This window comes from Schistocerca piceifrons, unplaced genomic scaffold, assembly GCF_021461385.2.
Source record: "Schistocerca piceifrons isolate TAMUIC-IGC-003096 unplaced genomic scaffold, iqSchPice1.1 HiC_scaffold_961, whole genome shotgun sequence".
Classification (NCBI taxonomy): domain Eukaryota; kingdom Metazoa; phylum Arthropoda; class Insecta; order Orthoptera; family Acrididae; genus Schistocerca; species Schistocerca piceifrons.
The window spans coordinates 797501-802500 of record NW_025729236.1 but is presented as its reverse complement, the minus strand read 5'-3'; the positions used below and the strand labels follow the sequence as shown (position 1 = coordinate 802500).

Here is a 5000-nt window from a genome sequence, read left to right as displayed (position 1 = left end):
CTAACCCATGTTGTGCCTTAACCTAACCCATGTTGTGCCTTAACCTAACCCATGTTGTGCCTTAACCTAACCCATGTTGTGCCTTAACCTAACCCATGTTGTGCCTTAACCTAACCCATGTTGTGCCTTAACCTAACCCATGTTGTGCCTTAACCTAACCCATGTTGTGCCTTAACCTAACCCATGTTGTGCCTTAACCTAACCCATGTTGTGCCTTAACCTAACCCATGTTGTGCCCTAACCTAACCCATGTTGTACCCTAACCTAACCCATGTTGTCCCCTAACCTAACCCATGTTGTCCCCTAACCTAACCCACGTTGTCCCCTAACCTAACCCACGTTGTCCGCTAACGTAACCCACGTTGTTGCCTAAACCTGCTCTGTAATTGTTATACGACTCGTTCAATTAGTGTAGTGTTGCCCACCCGCAACCCTCGCAATATAGTTCGCTACTCGCACTGCCCGCTCCCCTGTGTATCGCTTCATGTTAAACACCTTGCAAGTCTTGCTGACTTTCCACATGCTCCTGCTGTACACTGTAATGTGGATGGCAGCAGGACGTACATGCCGCCCCCCCCCACCCCTCCCCACGTCCCCACCTTGCCCCCTGCCTTCGCAAGCTGGTTGGTGACAAGTTTGCATGTTCAATGCCCTTCGCATGCGACGTACGCAGGCTACGTTGTGGTGCGGCCTGTGTCAACTGTCCGCTGATGTCGTACGCGTGTACCACAATCTGTACTGCACATTCGTCCTTATGTACTGAATGATACATCGTGGCACATGTGTGACCGTACAACGACTGCGCCCAAAAACGGCGGACCATACAGTGCAAATATTGTGCACGCAGCTACGTGTCGTCTCCCTATGAGAGCTGGATTGCAGTGTGGTACGCCATAGAGACGTGTGGGAGGAACGGACGCCGTGGATGGCGATCAGCATGAGCTGTCTGTTGATGTATTCGGACCTAGTCGTCTCTCCTCACACACCGTGATGGCATGGTGCACCGCGTTCCATATCTGCGACATGCTACAGAGGCCGGTTCACAGTCGTTCGAGCAATGGACATCGCATACGTACGGGGGCCACCTTCCACGTATTGTCTAGGCGTGCACATTTTGTTGCGTGTATGTGGGCAGACGTAGTGTGGCGTGACACCTGACACAGGCATGCAATAGTCGTTGAAGTTGCAAATGGCGATGGACGCCTGCGTTTTCTGGTGAAGTTACGCAAATGAACAAATGGTAACCCGTTGTGGTGCGGTTGTTCTCGCTAGGGGTGAATCGGTGATGGCGACGATAGGTTGAGGTACTAACCGGTTGTTCCAGCGATACCCACCATGCCGACGAAACTGAACGGCATCTGGGTGTGAAGCGATACGCGGCGGTGGCTGGGTGGGACCGTCCCCGGCCGGTGAGGGGGCGCCTCCCGGCGTGCTGGCCGCGCGGTGCGTGGGCGCACGCGCTACAGCCGGCTGGTGGGGGCGGCCAGTGGCAGGCGCGCCGGCCGACGGACGCGGCAGGCGTCGCAGCTGCGCGCCGGCGCACCCTGCGCGCGGCGCCGTGCGGCCAAAGTAGGTCCTCGCGGGCCCGGTGCGAAGCGCGGTGGACATCTTCAGTGTGCTGGTCCGATTGAGGACTGCGTGCGTTGAGGATGCGCCGCCGCCCGGCGCTCGGCGCCGCGACGCCGTCTGCTGCTCGGTCGCCCCAGCGGTTCTCGCTGGTGGTTTGTATCGCAGCTGTGCGGATGTGTTGGCGCGTGCGCTGTGCTGGGAGAGTTCGCTTCGGCACCCAAGTGGGGCTTTTGTCCTTCTGTGGCGCTGGCGTTGGAGCTGCCGGTCACCGTAGGTGGCGCGTGTTGTCTCCCGCCGGCAATGCCACGACAGCACGCTCCCGGGCCTCTGTCGGCAGCGGCAAGCTCAGTTGGGAGCACGGGTGGTCGCACCGAAAGCGTCTACTCGCCTAACTCCGGGCGATTGCGCCTCTCTCGAACCCGACCAAGTACTTGGGACGGCGCTGCGCGCCGCCGGGACCTGAGAGGGTTTCGAGGTGTATTGTGCAGGGGAGCTCAGCCTCCTCCTGTTTGCAGAATGATTGAGCGGACGCTTGCGTGTTCGCGCGGGCCCCCGGGACACACTCCCGGGCGGCCGGCTGCTCAGCTCTAGTTGACGCAGCTCCCTGGTTGATCCTGCCAGTAGTCATATGCTTGTCTCAAAGATTAAGCCATGCATGTCTCAGTACAAGCCGCATTAAGGTGAAACCGCGAATGGCTCATTAAATCAGTTATGGTTCCTTAGATCGTACCCACGTTACTTGGATAACTGTGGTAATTCTAGAGCTAATACATGCAAACAGAGTCCCGACCAGAGATGGAAGGGACGCTTTTATTAGATCAAAACCAATCGGTCGGCTCGTCCGGTCCGTTTGCCTTGGTGACTCTGAATAACTTTGGGCTGATCGCACGGTCCTCGTACCGGCGACGCATCTTTCAAATGTCTGCCTTATCAACTGTCGATGGTAGGTTCTGCGCCTACCATGGTTGTAACGGGTAACGGGGAATCAGGGTTCGATTCCGGAGAGGGAGCCTGAGAAACGGCTACCACATCCAAGGAAGGCAGCAGGCGCGCAAATTACCCACTCCCGGCACGGGGAGGTAGTGACGAAAAATAACGATACGGGACTCATCCGAGGCCCCGTAATCGGAATGAGTACACTTTAAATCCTTTAACGAGTATCTATTGGAGGGCAAGTCTGGTGCCAGCAGCCGCGGTAATTCCAGCTCCAATAGCGTATATTAAAGTTGTTGCGGTTAAAAAGCTCGTAGTTGGATTTGTGTCCCACGCTGTTGGTTCACCGCCCGTCGGTGTTTAACTGGCATGTATCGTGGGACGTCCTGCCGGTGGGGCGAGCCGAAGGCGTGCGACCGCCCCGTGCGTGCTCGTGCGTCCCGAGGCGGACCCCGTTGAAATCCTACCAGGGTGCTCTTTATTGAGTGTCTCGGTGGGCCGGCACGTTTACTTTGAACAAATTAGAGTGCTTAAAGCAGGCAAGCCCGCCTGAATACTGTGTGCATGGAATAATGGAATAGGACCTCGGTTCTATTTTGTTGGTTTTCGGAACCCGAGGTAATTATTAATAGGGACAGGCGGGGGCATTCGTATTGCGACGTTAGAGGTGAAATTCTTGGATCGTCGCAAGACGAACAGAAGCGAAAGCATTTGCCAAGTATGTTTTCATTAATCAAGAACGAAAGTTAGAGGTTCGAAGGCGATCAGATACCGCCCTAGTTCTAACCATAAACGATGCCAGCCAGCGATCCGCCGCAGTTCCTCCGATGACTCGGCGGGCAGCCTCCGGGAAACCAAAGCTTTTGGGTTCCGGGGGAAGTATGGTTGCAAAGCTGAAACTTAAAGGAATTGACGGAAGGGCACCACCAGGAGTGGAGCCTGCGGCTTAATTTGACTCAACACGGGAAACCTCACCAGGCCCGGACACCGGAAGGATTGACAGATTGATAGCTCTTTCTTGATTCGGTGGGTGGTGGTGCATGGCCGTTCTTAGTTGGTGGAGCGATTTGTCTGGTTAATTCCGATAACGAACGAGACTCTAGCCTGCTAACTAGTCGCGTGACATCCTTCGTGCTGTCAGCGATTACTTTTCTTCTTAGAGGGACAGGCGGCTTCTAGCCGCACGAGATTGAGCAATAACAGGTCTGTGATGCCCTTAGATGTTCTGGGCCGCACGCGCGCTACACTGAAGGAATCAGCGTGTCTTCCTAGGCCGAAAGGTCGGGGTAACCCGCTGAACCTCCTTCGTGCTAGGGATTGGGGCTTGCAATTGTTCCCCATGAACGAGGAATTCCCAGTAAGCGCGAGTCATAAGCTCGCGTTGATTACGTCCCTGCCCTTTGTACACACCGCCCGTCGCTACTACCGATTGAATGATTTAGTGAGGTCTTCGGACTGGTACGCGGCATTGACTCTGTCGTTGCCGATGCTACCGGAAAGATGACCAAACTTGATCATTTAGAGGAAGTAAAAGTCGTAACAAGGTTTCCGTAGGTGAACCTGCGGAAGGATCATTACCGACTAGACTGCATGTCTTTCGATGTGCGTGTCGTGTCGCGCAACACGCTACCTGTACGGCTCGCCGTAGCCGTGCGCCGCGTGCGGAACCACGCGTGCCTCTCAAAACTAGCGGCAATGTTGTGTGGTACGAGCGCTGAAGCGCTGGAGCGGCTGGCCTGCGGCACCTGGCGCCTGGCGCCGGTTTTGAATGACTTTCGCCCGAGTGCCTGTCCGCTCCGGTGTGGAGCCGTACGACGCCCGTCGGCCGTGAGGCCGTTGGACACAGAACGCTGGAACAGGGGCCGCCACACGCCTCACTCCCGCCTATGCGACCGTCTCGAAAGAGACGGTGGAAACTGAGAAAAGATCACCCAGGACGGTGGATCACTCGGCTCGTGGGTCGATGAAGAACGCAGCAAATTGCGCGTCGACATGTGAACTGCAGGACACATGAACATCGACGTTTCGAACGCACATTGCGGTCCATGGATTCCGTTCCCGGGCCACGTCTGGCTGAGGGTCGGCTACGTATACTGAAGCGCGCGGCGTTTGCCCCGCTTCGCAGACCTGGGAGTGTCGCGGCCGCCTGTGGGGCCGGCCGCGTCTCCTCAAACGTGCGATGCGCGCCCGTCGCCTGGCGGTTCGCATACCGGTACTTTCTCGGTAGCGTGCACAGCCGGCTGGCGGTGTGGCGTGCGACACCTCGTACAACGACCTCAGAGCAGGCGAGACTACCCGCTGAATTTAAGCATATTACTAAGCGGAGGAAAAGAAACTAACAAGGATTCCCCCAGTAGCGGCGAGCGAACAGGGAAGAGTCCAGCACCGAACCCCGCAGGCTGCCGCCTGTCGTGGCATGTGGTGTTTGGGAGGGTCCACTACCCCGACGCCTCGCGCCGAGCCCAAGTCCAACTTGAATGAGGCCACGGCCCGTAGAG

The 5000-nt window shown here is 56.8% G+C and overlaps 2 non-coding genes and 1 pseudogene across 2 annotated transcripts; all 3 read left to right on the top strand.

Moving 5' to 3' along the window:
- Nucleotides 1-2170: 2170 nt before the first annotated feature.
- On the top strand, nucleotides 2171-4079 carry LOC124774247. Its single transcript, XR_007015235.1, has one exon. It is a non-coding gene; the product is annotated as a small subunit ribosomal RNA (ribosomal RNA).
- A 351-nt stretch (nucleotides 4080-4430) lies between these two features.
- Nucleotides 4431-4585, top strand: LOC124773991. The gene has a single exon (XR_007014990.1). It is a non-coding gene; the product is annotated as a 5.8S ribosomal RNA (ribosomal RNA).
- A 188-nt stretch (nucleotides 4586-4773) lies between these two features.
- Nucleotides 4774-5000, top strand: part of LOC124774389 — a 4801-nt pseudogene continuing 4574 nt past the window's right edge.